Raw genomic sequence first — 21,125 nt, forward strand, 5'->3', positions numbered from 1 at the left:
GATCTCCAGGTGGGGACTACTCAGGACGTCATCGGGAGAAACAAAATTGCCGTTTACCGGATCGGAGCGTGGAATGTAAGATACCTTAATCGGGCATTTAGGTTAGAAAACTTAAAGGAAATCGATAGGTTGAAGTTGTAGTGAGATACGGCGTTCTAAATAGAAAGTCAAATAGAGTAATGCAAGAGTCGTTTTAATGATGACTACGAAAATAGGAATGCGGGTAAACTACTAGGAACGGCGTAGTAAACGCATTATCGTAGCCGTAGGCACTAAGCCCACGACTACGACAGTAATGAAAGTTTACAGGCCAACTACCTTATAGAAATGTATGATGAGAGAAAACAAATTATTCCTATTGTTAAAGGAGACGAAAATTTGTGACGGACTGGAATTCGATGATAGGCAAAGGAAGAAAAGGAAAGCTAGTAGGTTAATCTGGACTGGGGGAAGGGAACGAAAGAGGAAGCCGTCTAGTAGAATTTTGTACAGAGCGTAGTTTGATCGTTGCTGACGGTTTAAGAATCGTGAAAGGAGGTTGGATACCTGACAGACTTGGAGATACCAGAAAATTTCAGATTGTCTATATAAAGGTAAGATAAATTTCACAACCAGGTTTCAAATTGTAAGATATTTCCAGGGACGGGACTCTGACCGCAATTTATGGTTACGAAATGTAGATTAAAACTGAAGAAATAGCAAAAGGCGGAAAAGTAGAGAGATGGGACCTGGATAAGCTGAAAGAAAGTTTGTAGAGAGTTTGAGGGAGCATATGGAACGATTGACAAGAATAGGGGAAGGGAATATAGTAGAAGAATGGGTAGCTTTGAGAGATGAAATAGCGAAGGCAGCAGAGGATGAAATGGGTAAAGACTAGGCCTACTAGAATTCCTCGGGTAACACAACGTGTACGTATCTGATTTAATCAATGAGAGGAGAAAATATAAAAACGCAGTAAATGCGAAAGGGAATAAAAACTCTTTGATATCGGCGCGTTAATACTGCCCCATACAGTATAGCGTCGGATGGCGTTACAAACGAAACGTGCCTCACGGCGGTGTGTGTCCAGTGGAGGGAACGGCGTGGAAGTTGGTTGCCGGGAGACGGCAGATGCCGCCAGCGGCCGCTTGCCTGCAACTCTGGAGTTTAATTCACTTTCTGCGTCAACAACGGGCTCGTCGATTCTACAAAAGTCCTATCTTTCAAATACCGACGGCTTGTTCGGGTGCCGTTTAAGTGGTACTGCAGGTAGCGCACCCATACCTGACAGCCGGCCGAATGGTCTGTAGAAGTATATTGGGAGTTGTCTCTGAAGGAGACAGCAGCGGTTGCCTATTGAGTCGTCACCGTCGCCTCGTCGACTGGAGGCGCCGAGCTGCACTCGGCCGACGGCTCTCGTCAGTTACACAGTCCGTGTAAGCAGTCCAGTCGGTGTGCTAGTTATAAAATGTCTAGGCGAAACGAGGAAAGGCGCAGTTTCGAAGCGAGTACGTCGAAAACGGAGGACAGTGCAGGTTCAGGAACGGCCGCTCAGGATGCTTCAGGTAAAAGGCGGAGCTCGTGGCTGAAGAGATATTCGTACTCCATTTCCGCTGGCGGAAGGCTTTTGGACTGTTGTAAATGAACGTAGCAGGAGGCTACCTGAACCGTCCTCACGGCGGGATAGCAGACGGGCCCGTGATCTAGAGGGGTGGAAAACAGAATCTGGAACTAGTCACTCACAGAGCCACCGAAAAGCTTTCGACAAGTTTCTTTCTCCAATATTTAGAATGGTTGTACTGTTCGAGAAGTTAGAAATCATCGAACGCTGGGAAGAACTGAGATCACAATTTGCTTTTTAAAAAAATGTTACGCGATAAAGTAGTCGCTAATGGTCTTGCGCCATAGGAACATCCGAATTATCGCAACCTAAAACGTCTGTTAGATAAGCAGTGAGTAACATGTGCAGTTGGACCTGTCCGTTTATGTCGGCAGCGCTATAACGGGCCGGCGGCGTGCGCTGCTGCCTTTGCGGGTTCGCGCAGTTGCCCAATGCAGTGCTCAAAATGGCTGCCATCTCGCGAGTTTGTGGGTGATTCCTGCTTTTGGTTACGGAGTACACGGTCCAGACATATCGTGTGAGGTCAACGTGCAGGCGGCGGGTGGTAGTACCGGCAGTAGGCGGTATGTAAGGCGTGCGGGGGGACGCGGAAAACAGTGCAGTCGTAATGCGGAAACGGTCCGATCATCGGGTTTCGCACCAAAGGTGGAGCATTTCTGAGACGGCAGATCTGTAAAATGTTGGCGTGTCACCGTGCTTAAAGTGTACCGTGCGTGGCTAAACGGCGCTATCCGAAACCGATGCGAGTGGCTACAGGTGGTCTCTTCAGTCGAGTCGCGTTTTATGTTCCGAAACGTCTGGAAGCAAACGCCGTGCAACAATCGTAGGATCGATCCTGGTCCCAGGAAGGAGCGTTGAGGCGTGGGAATCTTTTCGTGGCGTTCCCTGCGTCATCTCGCCATTCCGGAAGGCACAGTGGATGAACACGAGTATGGATCTGCCCTCTCGGAGCGTGCCGACCCCTACACACAGTTTTTCCTCGCCACTATGTCATCTACCGTCAGGACTCTGCAACGTGTCACACAGCTCGCAGCATACGTACGTGGTTCCTAGAGTAAGGCGATGACTTTATTATACTCCGCTGGCCACCAAACCCGATCGAGAATTGGCGGGACCACGTCGACTGGGCTGTCCGCGGCGCGGATCTTCAACCGAGCTCACCACGGCACTGCAGCTTCCAGAACCTGACAGATTCCCTCGCTGGACGTCTCTAGCGGTACGCCCTGCAAAAGGTGACTGGTGGTCACAATGCGTGTGCCTCTCGGGATCGATGACTTAAAGGTAACGATGGGGAAGTCCGGGCTAGCGAGGTTGCCGATATCGTCTGGCCAATGGCGAGGAAATATAATACAGTCGCCAAGGTTTCAGTTGCTCCTTATTGTAGATTCTTACTAAGTTCATTTGGAAGGGGGAGAGCTTAGCCACGTTTTTGTTTACCCACTACGCAGCGTGAGAAGAGTGCTCAACAATCTGCAGTGGGAGATGTTACAAAAGAAGGCGGTGCGCATCGCCTAATTCCGCGAGCCCGCCTTGCATTCAGTCAGAACAGTGTTTAATGCGCTGTTCTCACAATGGTCAGAAACGGGCTCCAGATTCCCGCCCGGTCGTCCGAGACGAAAGTTTTCTGTGGTTTCTTCAAACAGGGGATGCCCTTCCCCTTCCATCTTGCTTCCTGCCTTCGACGGGTTAACTAATACTTGCTACCGGTTACCTGTCCTGTAATTACGTGGCCGAGAGTTGAGGGAGGTCCACACCTATCAGTGGCCTGTTGGATGTCCGATTACGAAAAGCGAGATCTGCATTCAGTCATCGGTCGGTGCAAGGATTTTTCCTGCCATTGTTTTTTTTCTCCACCTGTAGCAACGGTTTGGCAATGTGAAAAGTACAGAGTTACATCGCGGTTCGAAGTCCCTGCTGGATTTAACCCCCCACCCCCTCCCTATAACTGGCTGTCGGTTCAGAGGTCAGCCGAAGGCAACGGCGTCGCACCTCCAGCAGGGCCGCGCACGCCGGTTGGGGGAGAGGGGGGGGGGGTGCGTGTTAAGAAACGTTGTGGAAGTCCTGGAACATTAATGTCAATTCCTTTGAGTTTTGGTGTGCGGCTTAGTATTTACCTAGGCTTCCCAACGTGTCCGGCAATGCCGGCGTGGCTGCGGCGGCCGTCGTCCGGTCGTGTAGACTTTCTCTCCGAAAAGGTCCAACTAAAAATGCGAGTCCTCGTCGCATCTGGAGACGGAGCAGGACGTAGCTAGGTACGAGATTGAAAGCTCGACACTTCCGTATAGTATAACTTTCAATTAACACCGTTCTGGGAGACAGCAGTTACGTATGTCTTTATCGCACTAGCTCAAAAGCTCGGCAGGCATAGAGATCGGTGAAAGAAAACAAATTTACAGATTTACCCGCGAACTTTGTTACGTTACTGAGATAATCGTACCTCCCTCCGATATCCTAGCCGCACGCGAACGGCTCGAATATTTATTCATACGTGTAGGCCAATTAAAGAACGTACACAGAATGCGGCTGGAGGTATCTTACGCAGCTTAGCGCACGGGAATGGAGTAACGGTTGCGTTGAACCGCGTGCCTCCGCCTGCTCGATACCAGTGCAGTGGTAGACGTCTGGCACCGCTGATAGATATCTGCCCCCACTTCACCCTATTGCATTCGGACTGGTACGTGGGAGGAAAGGTTGTCGGTTAGTATCCGCATTATTTCTAATTTCTGGAATTGTCTCGCGGTATGTGGAAGTAATAGATTGTCCTGTTGTTCCCGGAAACCACTGTCATAAGACAGTGTGGCGCACTGGAGAAGAGCGCGGATGGGGTGAGAGACAAAGGAGTGGAGGAGTGGTGAGGACCCGGCTGGCCGGAGTCAGCGGCCGCGCCGCCAAGGCCGGCCGAGCGTCGACCGCGCGGTCGGGGTGACTGACTGCCCGCGGCCGGGGAAGCGCACCGCGGCCTGGCGCACCTGCCACTGTAGGCGAACGCTCTGGCGAGCCAGGCGAGTGCGTTTAGGACACGAGAGGCTAGCGGGATCACCTCGCTGCTGCATCTAGCCAGAACGGGCATGCCGACATTTTGGACAAGCTGTTGGCGGACGCGAGCGTGATTCGCTGCAAATGACACGTCGCAGCCAACTAGCCAGTCGCGGTTCGTCTGAGGTAGATTCCTTCGAACCTTTTAAAGACCGAATCGATTTCTGTACCTCATATTGCTGTTAACATTTGTTGGACTATCCTAAATGCGTTGTGTGTAACTCGACGCTTGTCAGTTTCCCCACTTGTAGTCTCATTATTTCGTGTGGAGCTTAGTCCCATTCGATTTCAGATGAAACAAGTTTAGGGAACCGTTTTGTGAGGAAAAACAGTGGAATCTGTGAAAAGAGAAGAATAAGTGGTAATAAAATTCCAGCGAGACTACTGAAAACATCCGTAAAAATTTTCAAAGCTGTGATGGACACGTTACGGCACTCCGCAAGCACCGCGCAAGACACGACACTGGTTCCTCTCGCCTGCTTTCGTGAGATCCGTTCCCTGTGTCAAAGTACTAGTCGAGGGAAAACTGCGTCCTCATTTTATAAAAGGCTGTCTCGCAATAACAGAGCGACACTTGCTCTTATTGCCCAGCTTTACTCGAATTCCACGTCATTAATGTACCCAATACTGAGACGTATTAAGAGAAAATAAACGTCACATTTGACTCCGAAACACCTTTTCACGAGCAGAAGAAAGTAGTTGGTGCGAATGAATCATTTATTTCACTTACAAATAAATGACAAAAAATAAATTCTTCTACATGCGAGGTAAAGCATTGATGCCGAACGGTGCGTATTCTGAAAATCAGGTAATAAGGGTGATGCATACGTTCACCTTGCTCGTCCCACAACAGCAAACAGTTCCTCTACTCAGGGTATTCGGTATGCCGCCGCAACAAAGCGAATTCCCGTCCTTCGGGTGCCTCGGGATGGGCTTCGGTGACCTGAAACGTTCGAAAACCGGGCGCCGCGTCGCAGCGGGCACCGCGACGCGAGTGCGGCGTCACACTAGTCCGGCTGGAAAGCGCGCCTCTTGCTGCTGACGACGACGACGCCTGCCTTGGCTTCGGCTCAGTGGAAAAGCGCAAAGGGTTCAGAAGGGAACGTACAAATGACAAGCGAAGATTAGCAGACATCCGTGCGCGAAGCATACCACTATTCTACAACCTTCACACCTTAGTCAAAGATATGGCAGAGAACCAGAGAAAATTCTGGTCCTCTTCTGAAATCGCTGTCTGGGTCTAAGGCTTCCATTCATTCGCTTGTTGACCAGTCTGGTGGTGTGGCAGTTGAACACGTTCAAGAAATAGTTCACACAGCAGAATCGTACAAACATACCGTCATTTGACCATCGGACAGGCTCCTGTACGGACAGCACCCCTGGCGTAGAGAAACTGAAAAAATTGGAAAGCAAATAAATCACCAGGTCAGGATATGGAATCCCATTTCGATTTTACAAAGATTACTCCAGGGCATTGGCCCTTTACTCTCGCCCAGCGTAGTGTCCCAAGCGGCTGAAAATAGCGCAGGCGACTCCTCCAGGGTAAAAGAACAGACCCACAGAATTAGACCGACATATTCTCAGCTCCAGTATAATAAACTTTCTTGAGACCGAGAAGCATAGGTCGTGCGAAGCTCAGCTTGCCCTTTTCTCACGTGATGTACTGCGAACTGTGGTTTAAGGACAGACTCCGTATGTCTAGAGTCCCGGAAAGCATTGACACGGTGCCCCGTTGCAGGGTGTTACGAAGTTACGAGCGTACGGAATAAGTTCACAGATGTGACTTCTGAAATAATAGAGCCCATTATGTTTTCCTCGACCGCGAATGTTCACTGGAGACCAGGCTATCGTCAAGAGTGCCTCAGGGAAGTGCGATGGGACTGCTGCTCTTCGCTATATACAAATGTCACTAGTAAAGTTTTGCAATACAGCTTTATTTAAGTTTCTCGAAATAATTTCCGCGACATTGAATACACCTCTCCGTGCTCCGAAACCAATTCCTAAACGAGTTCTCCCAAGTTTCTGTATGGAGTAACCACTCGTTGTCCCAAGCTGTGATGACTTGAAAAACTGCAGTGACGAGGCGCCAGGTCTGGACTGTACTCCGCAGATATTGGGCCCATACTTTGGAGCGTTGTCGTGATCGGGGAACGGAGTGACCATTCTGGACTTGGGTCGCAGGTTGTTCAAAGACTGCTGGATCTGCCACTTAGCTGTTACCATCCCATTTTGTTCTTTACTAATCGGCATTTTGTGACGGCTACGAGTGTCATCTTCAAAGACCCAAACTTGGTTTGGCTCTTAGTCTGCACATGATAATAGTACAATCAAGTCTATTCTTATACTGAGATTGTCCCATAGAAAGGTTTAAAATCTCTCTACTTGCAAATGATCGTGCAGAATCGAAGCAAGCACTACAAACCAACCCTGCTACTGAACGACTACGCCCACAGACTTGCCGCAGCAGCTGCAATGCAATTACGAAGTATTCTCAGAACACGGCAACAACCAGGATCCTGCGACATATTGTTGCGTCGTATTGCAAAGCTTTCCTAGTACCCTTCGTACATAAATGATTTGACGGGCAGGATGAGCAGTTGGCGATGCTGTGGTGTACGGTACGGTGTTGAAGTGGAGCGACTGCAGGAAGATACAATTCCAACAAAATGAGTGGCACCAGGCTCAAAATGTGAGTACGAAGTGGTAGGGAAGGTGAATGGTCGACTTGGGTTTATTGGCAGAAGTTTAGGGAATAGTGGTTCACCTGTAAAGGAGAGCGCATATAGGGAGCTGGTGCGACCTATTCTTGAGTACTGCTTGAGTGTTTGGGATCCGTAGCAGGTCCGATTGAAGGAAGACGCTGAAGCCATTGAGAGGCGGTCTGCTAGATTTGTTACCGGTACGTTCGAACATCATGTGTTACGGGGATGCTCCGGGAACTCCAATAGGAATTCCAGGAGGGAAGGTGACGTTAAAGTTGATAGAACCCGCATTTGAAGCTGACTGCCGCCAACGTGAGGACCACGAAGATAAGATTCGATACATTAGTGCTCGTACGCAGGCATACAAACAATTTTCTCTCGCTCTTCTTGCAAGTGGAAAAGTAGTGGTAACGGTGCCCTCTGCCACGCAGAGTATATGAAGATGTAGAACGTTTTGCTCTGACGCACATTCCTGCTCTTGATACGTTTCTCGGTACATCTCCTTTCCAGCGCATTTGTGATTCGCTATCCTTTATTCAAATTTACTGTGCGTTAATTTGTTCGCTAATGAGCTTTTCATCGTGCATCCGAATCCCGGCTGCAACAAGAACATCACCAACGTTAGTAACATTTTCTTACGCAACTAGTCGGATTTGCTCTGTTAACAGCAGTCTCTTTATGATATTGAATTGTGACATCGGCAGTAATTCGCAAATGGGAGTAGCTGTTTCGAATAACGTTGCTAGGAGGGGCTGTGTGATGGACAGCTGCCGTCGCCAGTAAGTCTGTGTAGTTCCGTCACCCACAACCGGGCCACATGCTACATTGTTCAGGGCTGTTCAACGATTCTTAAAAGAAATTTTCCTGTATCAAGTTGTTTTTTTTTATCCGAGAGGGTTTTAATCGGCAGTTAACCAATGTCGCCCACTGGAGCATTATGCAACACTGGTAGACAAAGTTAGGCTTCTGTCGGTTAGAATCGTGGGGAACGTACCGACATGTAACACTGTCTCGTAATCTCGTGTGATGACGGAATATCGCACAACCACAAACAGCAGGCTCTATACACACGAGGAAAAAGTTCCATAGCTGACTAGACGTTTATAGTAGGCTGCCGACGCCTTAACATTTCAAATATAGAGCCTCACAGCTACGTTTCAGTGTAACATGGACGAGATATGGGACGCCGTCACTTGTTGACCTATTCCACACCGATCCGAGGATGGCGACATGTTGAGAATTAATGGAAGTGTGTTTTTGTGCGGCGTTAATTGATAACGCTATCGATGCTTAAATATAAAAAAGGCTAATCCGGTAAAAGTGCTTGCTTCGAGGAAATTAGTGTTGCTTGGATTCTAGCATTAAGGACGTAGTCGATGCGCTGGCGGAAGTTCGATCGTTAACTTTCACGGGTCGTAAGACACACTAATTTCTTCATTGACACCACGACTTAATGTCTCGTGCATACCTCTATTACAAACATGCCGCTGCACTTTGTACTTTACGTTATTCCTGAAGACGGCACTCAACGCACCCAAATTGAAACTGGCACGTACTCCCTTTCATATGGACGCTTTTGATGGGGGCAGTCGTTTCCGTGTTACTGCTACTGTTTTGTAGTCCATTGCTAAAATATCACCATAAAGCGTTGCGGTTTATAACTGACAGTTCTCTTACTTACTATGGAATTTTCACGACTACCGTTCTTAGTTCTGTTTGCTTCGAGGATTTTCGTAAGTTACCTCTTGTAAACTTGGTGCTTGCGATGTACTAAAAAATGAGTGGTCGATAATTGCCGACCAATTTAGGACTGACTCTCAATACACGTTTGTAACGAGGAAAAGCGGGCCTACATAATTGGCACGCCCTGTCGTGGAAATTTTCCTTTCTATTTCGAAAATATTTGAAACTTGGAGCTACGACTTGTACGAGAGAAGGATAAAGAAAGGGCTATGTTTACCGACAGAGGATTACGGAGCAAGTGGAGAACGCAGAGTTCGGAGCGAGTCTGTGGTCGCGCGGGCAGCGGCGCGCCAGTACGTCAGTGGCGAGCCCTAAGTGGGGCATTACTTCCATTAGGCGCATCCTGGCTGCTGCTCTGGCCTCGTTCACAGCACACTCTAGCTGCTGACTTCACTACTAGTCCTATAAAATGTGATATAGTCAAGTTCAGTTAAACTGTGTGTCGTAAATACGCCGTGTTGAGGGAATACTTCAGGTAGATCTACTGTTCCGCTTCACGAATAACACTGTGCGAGTGGTAACGACTGTAGCTAAAAGCAGTGCAAGCTCTTAATACCTCCATTTTTCCGTCAATCCGCGTGACTCGTGTTCGTGACCCACGACGCCTCTCGCAGCTTTTACACGGGAATTTTTTCAAACGTAGCACCCACGTGATTCTTGCACGTTTAGTAGATGACCCCCGTCACGAAATACGCAGCTTTTCTTTGGATTTCCTCCGAGTCCAGGCGGGAGTCGCTGGAGTGACAGTTTCGTAAGAGGCGTTTTTTTGTAAATGAGTTTCCGTAGAATTCTTCCAACGAAAGCCAGCCGGGCATATCCTTTCTCTAGTGTTTGTCGTGTCGGGTCCACTTTACGCCGCTCTGGATGGATACATCTTGATATTTCACTGATGTCGTTTCCGATGGTTTATCACGAACAAATGTAATCGATCAGTAGTGGATATCTTGACGTATTTACGCATAGTAAGTCCCATTTGTTTACGTTAAGTGAGCTGTCATTCTTCGCACCAGTCGTCCATTCTGTGCACGTCTTCCCTCTGCACAACACCAGCAGCAGCTTGATCTCACGCCATCTACTACGTCAGCTAGGAAGGCCGACTCCAGGCACAAAGCTAGTAGAATATTCAGTAAGTTCGCTTTTTGCTCACTAAGTGAGAGTGCAGAACTGTATCGAATGGCTTTTGCGGGATTTTAGGAACGCGGCATGACGTGGTCGGTCCTCTGTATTTCTAATACTTGTCTGAGCATTACTTGTGCTGTAAGGAACAGAGCAGATAGCCTGCCAGAGATAATGAAGCTGGAAAAAGGCGCTGGCGAGTACTGTAGAGGACGGGGAGAGAATGGAACCGGCTGCGGCCAGAGATAGCGCGTGTTTGCGCCCGCCGGCGTTTATCTGCGGGGCAGGAAGGCGGATTCCCCGAAAATATCAGCCGGACGCTCCGCTTAGCGGCAGCGTAACTCTTGGGACATTATTCGGCAGACTAGCAGCTCGAGAACAAGGTCTCAGCTGGCTTCTAAATAGGCAAAAGTTTTTGCGTCTGACTAGCGGCCAGAAAACAATTTGCAGCGTCGAGATGTATTTCGCAAACATAGTAGTAGTTGTTGCATTGCCACTAGTAAAGAAATTACGGTGCTGCATTTGTGCACTACTGCAGTTTGACGATCGATCGTTAGAAAGATAACCTTTACAGGCAGTTACAAAATAATGGTGGACTATGCGAACAACGTAGTAATGCGTGTGCGTGCGCGCACACTCTAAAAAGTTTGCCTTTGGCAGATTTCGTGCAGGCAGGCAGGCAGGCAGGCAGGCAGAAGTGAGTGCAGTAGACTAGGCCGGGCGCCTTTGCGACGTGCAGAGCCAAACTGGCCGCTCCGCACCACCACCACCACCACCACTTACATACATGGACCTCTGGACCTGGCGCGCACGTGTCGCTCCCAACTCATTTTACGTATTTATCATGTGATGTGTGCCAAGCTTTATCCTGGCCATAAAGTTGCGTATCGAATAAAAATCCAGAATTTCCACAATACAAAGATCTAGTAAATACTGGTCATTCAGAATGAATCCGAAACCTTCGGTGTGTTATAGATGATGCACAGAGAAATAAATTTATACGGACACTTGGGGAAATATCGTTAGAGGTCGTACGAGAATTCTAAAATGCCGACTATATATTGCTGCACTCGCCTAGTACTTTGCGCCATCTTCGGCAGTGGGCACTGAAGCAATCGAGATTAGACGGCAGTTTTCTTGAAAGTAAATGTAAAATATGTGGAGACCCAAATTACCTGCTGCAGCTGACGAAGAAAGCTTGGGGACGTAGGCAGTACTATTGGAGCTACTGTAAAAGCGACCGTAACAGAGTCGCAATTGGTGAAAGGTGTGCGCGCGCCTTCAGGGTCTTCACACGCAGTTCCGTGAACTGCAGGGCGACTCGAACCTCTCCGTGCTCTTAGCCAGCATCTGCAAGTTTTCGGTATTAATTTGAAGCACACTGTGTAAATGGTCTTTCGGTGGAAGCGGCCCACGATTCGCTAACAGTGTTTTTCTCTAGAGGAAAGAGTCGTTGCACCGCGATAAAAAACTTCGGAGCAACTTACACGCTATCTATACTCGAGTGTCTCGCCAATACCGTTGTGATATCTCGGTCACGAATTTCCAAACAAAATGACGTGAAATGAAGATGTAAAATGTGGTGTGGGGAAACCAGTAGATGCCTTCGATTTACTGGGAGAATTCTGGGAAAATGTTGTGCAGTTGCAACTGAGGTCGCTGTGATAGGCTGTTACGAGACATCCTTCTGAGCATCCCGTGTAAGGCAGTGGCAAGTGTGTACGGAGAGTACCGTTAATATTCGTGTAAACCGCGCGACGATATCACACTTTACACTTACATGTGTGTGTGTGGGAAATGGCGGCCCTCTCGTGTCGTTTAGTGTTATACTGCCACATAACCTGTAATGTGGACCAAATAGTGGAGGTAAATAGGCGCGACCGCCACAGACGGCGAAAGCTCGGCATTGCGCGATCTCATTCTGGGAACGCGAACGTGACGTGCGCACTGTGGTATCTGCGACGCTTCCGCGACACCTCTCGTGCGGCAGCCTCGGTGGGTCGCCGTCCCACTGCGTCTTCCTACTTTTCCGAACTTCTTAAACCTAACTAACCTGAGGACATCGCACACATCCATGCCCGAGGCAGGATTCGAACCTGCGACCGTAGCCACTGCGGCCGGCGTGCTGGTTTATGTTTGAGGCGCGTGAGCAGTGCAGAGCGTTGGATTTGTGGGTCACGTACGCGAGCGGAGGGCGCGTTTGTTCGGACGAAAATGAGGTCGCGCACTCCTCCACGCGTGCCTAATGACATGCTTCTGCTGCCGCTACTACCGTCAGAGTAGAGGCAGGTGGGAATACGTGGCCGTATGCTCTTCACTCTGTAAGTCGACGAGTGCTTCAGAAGCTGTTGCCGGCCACCACCCAGGAATACGGGGCGCCATTTGGTCTAAAATATTCTGAAATTGCCTCGCAACTGTAAGGCATTAAAGAAGCTGTACAAATGTTTGCCTTCTCACTAAGCAAATGGGACGTCCTAGTGTGTGCCTTTCTCTGCGTCTCGAGAAAATGCTGTTCTTTCTCACTGCGTAAGTGTTTACAATCTAGACAATATCACAAAATACGTTCTGAAACAGTCTTAATTTCACGGAACACGTTGTTACTAAAGAGCGGCTTGATGGAACCACCTTGTGTGTGTGTGTGTGTGTGTGTGTGTGTGTGTGTGTGTGTGTGTGTGTGTGTGTGTGTGCGCGCTGATTAATGCTACTTCGTGTTTCAGGAATGTTTCTTGGCGTCAAATACATTACTATTTTTAGTTGCAGTATCTATCACGTTTTACGATTTAGGTGTTCGTATGTGTCACAGATGGTACTGCAACATCAACAAAACGTGTATTTGTAGAGACTTGTTGCCCTACACCACGAGCTGCATTAAAAAATATTTACTCGTCCGGTACGCCGGTTTAGACATGTGCAGAGAAAAAAGTGCGCGTAGTCTTACATCTGTAACAAAGCATTTTGTATATATTGTAGTAGAACAGATGTATAAAACTTCCGTCTTGTGTACATCTGTACCAAACTACATGTACGCCTAGCATGAAATCTTTGATGTTAAAATTGACGTCAGTCTAGAAAACATAAAACCTCGTGTATATTTAACATCTGATTATAACAAAGTGTATGCGATGACCGTAGGGCCCATTACCTTGTTTACCTCTGGTGCACGGGCTATCGTGTACGTGTCACAGCTTTGAATGCTAAACGGCCACACCCCTCGGTCGTATTGGACATTACTGTCGCGGGGTGAAACCGTGGAACTTCCGGTCTGGGCAAAGAATGTTTGGGCAAGATGGACGCCGGTGTCGTATAACGAGGTGTACACCAGATTTTCAGCTAAGTATTTGACTACGAGAGAGCTTCCTTTAATTTTATGTAGTATTAATCCGCGACCTGAGGATACTCGTTGTCGGCGGTTCCGCTGAGCGTATTGGACTACACTGAGCCGACTAGTTAGATTTTAAGTATCACTCTGGCTGCCTCTGTAGAGGTGGTGAGCAGGAAAATGCGTCGATGCTCTCGAAGGGAAATCGTGCGCATCGCGTAGGCGCTAGCGAGTAACGGAAGTGAGACCTGTGAGAGCCGTTCCTTCCAGGTGGCCGCACTCTACGTCTGCATGTCGGCCGAGTGTCGCACTCACTAAAACAAATGCCCAACTCACATTAGGATCGGTTTCCTCGGAAAAGGCTGTGCCTCACATCTGTAGCTCGTCTGCATTCTCATCTTCGCAACAAGAGACGGGGCGTGTATTGGCGCTGCTGTGCGGATTGTCACGAGCCTCGGCGGCTGCCGCCAAAGCGCTCGCCTGCTTCTAAGCAGGCAGCCGCGGAGGCTCGTACATAATCCGTGGGTTCTGCGAATGCAACGTGACGAACTACACACGTGTATGGAACAGGATAGAAGTGGTTGGTGTAACACGCACCACAACGCGATTCCTCGTTACCCTGACTCGTAGTGACTTTCCATACCTTGTAATTAAGAACTGACGTATCGCGGTAAGTGCTTTGTTAGTAACTGGACTTCAACATCCGAAGACACAGACGCCGGTTGTCTACTGTCGTCACCCACCTTCGTCCGAACTCGACGCAGAATGTTAAATCGCGCAGTACTACATTCACAGGCTTGGTCAATTATCGACGATTAAATCTGACTCTATGATCACTAAGAAATTTCTACTGGATTTACACCGTATATCGGAAGCTAGAGCACACTTTCTGCTCGTCTATTCTGAGCATCTTTCCTGTGCACTCACATCCGCACGCTGCTGTGGCTTGTGCCCCGCCAGCTGGTGGTCTAATTGCACCTGCGCAGTGTACGCTGCTCTGAACTACAGGCCGTCGCGGAATGATGTACGGAGTTTTTCTTCGCCTGCCACGTAGGGTAATCGGACATCGTTATCCTCTCGCCAACGTTTTCACGTCACTACTTCGTATGCGCCGCACGTTCCCTGATGGTCCAACCTTGTACGCTAGCTTTACACTCGAACAGCATTCGAGTGTGGTCTGTGCAAGTGTCGTGCATCGGATCTCTTACGAAGAAGAGTGTTTCCCAGAATCCTGCATATTCCTCGTACCTTGTCGTTTGCTTCACTTACCGGCGAGCCTCCGTCAGCACCTTGTGACAAGACTACCTGCAGTTGTCAAACAGTGGCACCTTCTTACGCTTCGTGAAATACAAAGCTGCGCTGTTCCACGCTTTAAGAGCTAGTGCCGCTTTCCACCGTACGTAATTTATTTTGTCGCCATCTATGTGGGTATTACAGAAATTTTTGCCGCATAACACTTCCTCGTAGGAATACTATGTGATCAAAAGTATCCGGACACTTGGCTGTAAATGACTCAAAGTTCGTGGCGCCCTCCATCGGAAATGCTGGAATTAGATATGGTTTTGGCTTCGATGACAGCTTCCACTCTCGCAGGCATACGTTCGATCAGGTCCTGGAAAGTTTTTTGGGGAATGGTAGCCCATTCTTCACAGAGTGCTGCACTGAGGAGAGGTTTCGATGTCGGTCGGTGAGACCTGGCACGAAGTCGGCGTTCCAGAACAGCCGAAAGGTGTTCTATAGGATTCAAATCAGGACCCTGTGCAGGCAAGTCAATTACAGGGATGTTATTGTCGTGTAACCAACGCGCCACGGGCCCTGCATTATGAACGGGTGCTGGATTGTGTCGAAAGATGCAGTTGCCATCCCCGAATTGCTCTTCGACAGGGAAGCGAGAAGGTGCTTAAAACATCAATGTAGGCCTGTGCTGTGATAGTGCCACACCGTGACACCACCGCCTCCCAATCTTACTGTTGGCACTACACACGCTGGCAGATAACTTTCACAGGGCATTAGCCATACCCACACCGTGCCATCGGATCGCTACATTGTGTACCGTGATTCGTCACTCCACACAACGTTTTTCCACTGTTCAGTCGTCCAATGTTTACGCTCCTTACACCAAGCGAGGCGTCGTTTCGCCGCTCGACCGCCTCACCCGCCTAACTGTCATAGTACTTTCAGTGGATCCTGATGTAGTTCGGAATTCCGGTGTGACGGTCTGGATAGATGTCTGCCCGTTACACATTACGACTCTCTTCAACTGTCTGCGGTTTCTGTCAGTCAACAGACGAGGTCGGCCTGTACGCTTTTGTGCTTTACGTGTCACGTCACGTTTCCACTTCACTATCACATCGGAAACAGTGGACCTAGAGATGTTCAGCAGTGTGGAAATCTCGCGTACAGACACAAGTGACAGACACCCAATCACCTGACCACGTTCGACGTCCGTGAGTTCCGCGGAGTGCCCCGTTCTGCTCTCACGATGTCTTAACGACTGCCGAGGTGCTGATGTGGAGTACCTGGCAGTAGGTGGCAGCACAAAGCACCTAATATAAAAGTGTGTTTTTGGGTATGTCCGGATACTTACCATCATAGTGTAACTGCACTAAATACTACTTGCCGAGTCGTTAGTGCTTAACACGAAGAGCGACGTTCCAGGTGGAACACGTGGCCGCATCACAAAGTTGTAGCTGTAGACGTAGAGTCGCAGCCGCGAAATGAGGAGGGGCGCCTCTCAGAGACGGCCTGCCGGCCCGCTGGCTTTATCTGCGGAGGCGCGGCCGGCTATTGGGGGCGCGACCTCTTTGGCGAATCGCGGTCGCCGCGCGGCCCACTAACGCGACCCGGGCTGGCGCGGCGCGGGCCAGGTGCCGAGAGCGAACTGGAAAGGCGGGTTCGTCAGGGTGGTAGCAATACAGACTCTCATTTGGCCTGCGCGATATGACTTCTGAGCTCCGTGACGCATTGTGCGATATCGGTGCATCCTGGTCCCACATTGGCGTGACACGCGCACCGACCTTAAGCTCCAATTTGGACGGCTCCCCCGTCGTCTCTAATGAGTTTAGAAACTCTACAGGGTACGTAGTAGCGCCGGCTTTCATCAGTGTAGGTGGTCCCGTCACGTGGTACTGAGGAATTTTTTTGTTTCCTGGTGATTTAGTCTTGGGGCCCCAGTATTCCTGTTTCACATAACCGCTCCTAGTTTTTCGGAAAAAAAAGGTATTTTGTGTGTTAATTCAGGGCACAGGCTATTTCAGAGATCTCAAATCCGTCCACCCGCTTCACTATGTAGGAGAACAAAGATACGAACACACAAACTTTCTCATGTATGTGCGACTGGTGCCACCGATTCTTCAGTACTGCTAGTGTGTTTGGGATTCCCACCGGGCAGGATTAAAGGAAGACGTAGAAGTAATACAGAGTGCGTGCGGCTAGATTTGTTATCGTTAGGTTCGATTAACACGAGAGTAATAGGCAAATGTTCAGGGAGCTCGAATCGGAATACCTGACAGAAAGACGTTATTTTTGCGAGAAACTGTTGAAAGTTTAGACGACAGGCATTTGCTGCTGACTGCAGAAAGCAGAAAGATTCTATTTCCACATGCGTGCATATCTCGCATCAGGAGGTCGAGACGAGAAAAATTGGGACTCGCACGGAAACATATAGGTATACACAACCGTTTAGTTTCCTTGCTCAATTTGCTGCCTGGAAGAAAGTCGCTGCTCGGCTGTTGATACGGCTCCCATAAATCTTTGTCTGGTCTCTATCTGCTGACAGACTGAAGATAACTTCCGGCTGTTCGTGACACGTCACTGCATTGTGAAATACCCAAAATATGGAAAGACATAAGACTGAAATCACATAATCTTCGTGTCTGTTGCGCTTGTTTCTTAATTGGCTGTTAACTTCAGCCTCATCTATCGTCCAGCATTTCAGGTTGTCCTGTTGGTCTCCCCACTTTCCTGGACTCAATAAGAGTCCTGGCCCAGATGTTTTCCTCACTATCATTTGTACTGTTTTACTTTCCTCGCCTAATCTTAGCAGTTCTTTAGCCATCACCTGTCTCCATTTCACTTTTAGTATTTTCCTCGACAACGACATTTCAGAGCTATCAAAGTATTTTTCCGTCTCCGATGATTCGCTGTCACGCAGTGCTACACTCCAGATAAAACGTGTAACAAATCTCTTCTGCTTGAGGGCACGACAAAATTGTCGGCACACAAATACTCTCCACCGCAGCCTCTCGATCCAACTTCAGTAGACTTGACTTCAGGTACTCGAGATGGAATTTTTTTCGAACACTTTTCGTGTCGTGTACGTCATCTCGACACAGCGAATAAATACTTCTTAACTGAGACAACGGTACTGTATTCACCCAATGGTGTCGCCGTCTTGGAAATACGTGCTACCAGCTTAGTGGTAGCTCAGCTTGCTGTTTACCGGTGAACGCGCCTCTGTGGTAAGCTCAGTGAGTGCTCGAAGGAAAGCGCTCGCGTGTACAAGAATCGAGAATCTGATGTAGGGGACCACGTTAAAACACGTACCCGACACCTGCAAACTGTGCTTTCTACGAGATTCGAACGTATTATGTTTGACAGGCGGGCAGCGTTAAGTTTCGTGCGAATACTTCCTATACTCACTTTATTAGGTTTTTCGCATTGTCAACGAGAAGAAACCTCGTGAACTGGAGGTATGACGCTACAGGGGATACTTAGGACACGAAGCTGTGTGGCAGTTGAAAGAAAAATCGCGGTAAAATAGACATTTCGTAGCGCATAGCTCTATCGGTACATTTGCCGCTACTGTGTATCCATCGCATATTATCGCTTCCTTAAAACTGATAAGTGAGCCTGTGTGGCGATATGCGGCGTTGCGCTAGCAGATAATGTTCGGTTTGCCGCACCTCGCTAGTAATTATTTTGATGTGTGCTGACGAGCGTCATTGGCACTTCTACTTGATCCAGATCACGAATATAATTTAATAACTCGATTTAAAAGCACACGATCGAGAGGCAATAATACTGTGCCGAGGTGCACCACAGCCGTTCTCTGCTCCGTTAAATGACTTCGTGTCGCCTGCCCATCTGACCCAACAATCCAAGTAACACGCGCCGAAAATTTGACTCTTAAAATACGCTAGAATATTGTCTTTCTTACGGAATCTCCTTCGCGTGTCCTGGATGTAACAAATAACCGAAAGAAAGAGCACAGGCTTCCCAAACCCTGCGCTGTTTCATTAGGGGATTATAACGAGTGGGATTAGCCCCTGTCTCGTTACCAGACACTCTGTTGCAGAAGTCGCGATTCGTCCTCGCAGACAGTTGTGTTGCCATCGGTGTTACGTAGCATCTTCATTTTCCTCCTCGTCAGTGTAACCACACCGGCAATGGCGCCCCACAAACACCAAAACGAGTGTCGGTTGTCGGGATGGCAGATAAGGCGGCTGCAACGCGGCTACGGTCGTCGTCTTTCCGCCTCGTATCTCCGCCCGAGGCTGCTCGGCACGTACGCGTCACAGGTTTCTCGCGGACGCCAGGCATTCCGGGGGCTGCGTTCAGTGGTACGAGGGGACTTGAGAACAGGAGAAACTGCACTGCGTGCCGTACTAGTCAAAGCTTCCGTGAACGACGGTCGGGACTTTCTGCCAGCCGTCGAGTTCCCCGACGACAGAAATCCCCTTCCCGGTCACGGGGTCACTCGAGAAGGTTCTCGTCTTCGGAGAATCTTCCCACGTGTGTTGTTTCAATTTGCTGGAAAGTTCGAGACGGGAATACCCGAACATCCCGATCGGCGTCACCCACGCCTGTGCGGCCTCGGTCAGACATTTGTTCCGTATACTGGCAGAATGTGTGTGCAAGTTAGACCTCGCAGGTGCAGCGCTTCTTCGCTCGCGCCCCGTCTTGCACCTGTTACGTAACGTGCAATATCTGAACCTTACCACCTCAATTACGTACGTAGACTCTCGAAAGATTTCAGAAGTTATCTGGGCGAGCGGTGAAGTTTGCTGCCAGATTTCGTATAGATCGGTCAAGTGCGGTTGAGCCCCAGGTGACTGTAAAACGCTGGTGCTTATTTGAGGATACGTTTAGGACCAAATGCATTAAAATTTCTTCCCTGTCGTGCGTATCCTGCCTGTTCAGTGGCATTATATGTCTAAAAACGTGACCACGTGCCGTTCTTTTACTCTACCTGACATTTTAATGGCGTACTTCTAGGTTTTAAATGTGCTGATACGTAGTGTAACGAACTCTCATTTTTAAGCGACATCTTCGCAAGTGCAGACGCGTTTCGTGTGAACCTGAACTCCACGTACAGTACAGTGCAGGTTGCTCAGTGGTGTTTCCTGATATTAAAGGCGTGGTTCAGTGGCACACCGCGTACAAGTAATGTAAGTGTGCTTTTTTCGGGTTCTTGTGCCAACAGTAAACAAGCTGCTGTTTCACAACCGAACGTGCGACCACAAGAAACAGTAATGCAGACACTGCTCGGCTCTGTTAGGTACAGCTGTGTGCCACTGGCAACGTACAACAAACTCCGCCGGAAGAGCAGCTGAACGATACACAACGTAAGCTGGAGGTGAGCGTTTCCGCTGCCAGCAACAAGTACACAGAGTACAGGGCACACACAACGTACCGTCGACAATACCTACACAAAAGGTAAGAAATGAAATTTTACGTCGGAGACCACGAATGAGGCCTTTTGGTGGTGGCATACGTAAAGAGAGAGGCTAGTGTCGGGGTTGTAAAGGGACGCGAAGTGAAGTGGTAATCAAATTTAACGTGTAGTTTGAGCTTGCTGGCGAAAATCGATTTCGTTCGTAACACACGACAGGCTTAAATGGCCGACCGTTTGCTTGAAGGCATCTGCAGCGAGTCCCGGCAACCCACTGGGGTGTTTGTCCCGCGTCCCGAGCAGGGAGGGAGACCGCAACCGAGGAACTGCGTACCACTCGTTCGTCCTTACTTCGCTCCCAACTTGAAAAAATATTTTCTTCTGGCCGTGATGCTTGTCAGGTCACTGAAGTATTGCAGTTTGTGTGTTTTAATAATCGTGCAGCGATGAGTCGAAGCTTTGTTGACCGTTTACGGTGACGGATTTCGTCAGTGAACGTTCTAAATGTAGTGCGGGCAGTAAGGCGAAATTCCGTTCAAATTTCATTTAAAAAACTGCAAAATGAAACTCTTAATCATCATCTGTATTACAGTATATAAAAACCAGGTGTCGCCGTAGTAACCGTAAAATTATAAAGAAGATATTCCGAAACTTCCTGGTAAACTTGATGTTGCTGCTCATTAATAAATTTTAAAATGTTACGTTTATCTTAAATTTCCCCTTCTCTCCCGTCTCTCGTCTCGCACCTCCCTCGACGGGAAGCCGATCCCTAATCCGGCATTACCAGGAGTCAATTCCTCGGAAGCATTCACGTAAACGTAGTAATTTTACAAATGCGGAGCAGAGGGCTAGTGATGTAACCTACTGTAACGTTGTTGCACGCCTAGACACTTACTTTCTGGAGGCCGGGAAATGTAGCTGCCTTTTCTGAAACCATCGTCGCAATAGTCCTAATTTCTTTATCGTAGCTTCGATCGTGTTTCCCACGTCGACGTC

The 21,125-nt window shown here is 48.7% G+C and overlaps 1 protein-coding gene across 5 annotated transcripts in view; it reads left to right on the plus strand.

Moving 5' to 3' along the window:
• Window positions 1-21,125, plus strand: part of LOC126214845 (protein roadkill) — a 344,850-nt gene that overhangs the window by 300,784 nt on the left and 22,941 nt on the right. The window lies entirely within an intron of this gene.

This window comes from Schistocerca nitens, chromosome 12, assembly GCF_023898315.1.
Source record: "Schistocerca nitens isolate TAMUIC-IGC-003100 chromosome 12, iqSchNite1.1, whole genome shotgun sequence".
Taxonomy (NCBI): Eukaryota; Metazoa; Arthropoda; class Insecta; order Orthoptera; family Acrididae; genus Schistocerca; species Schistocerca nitens.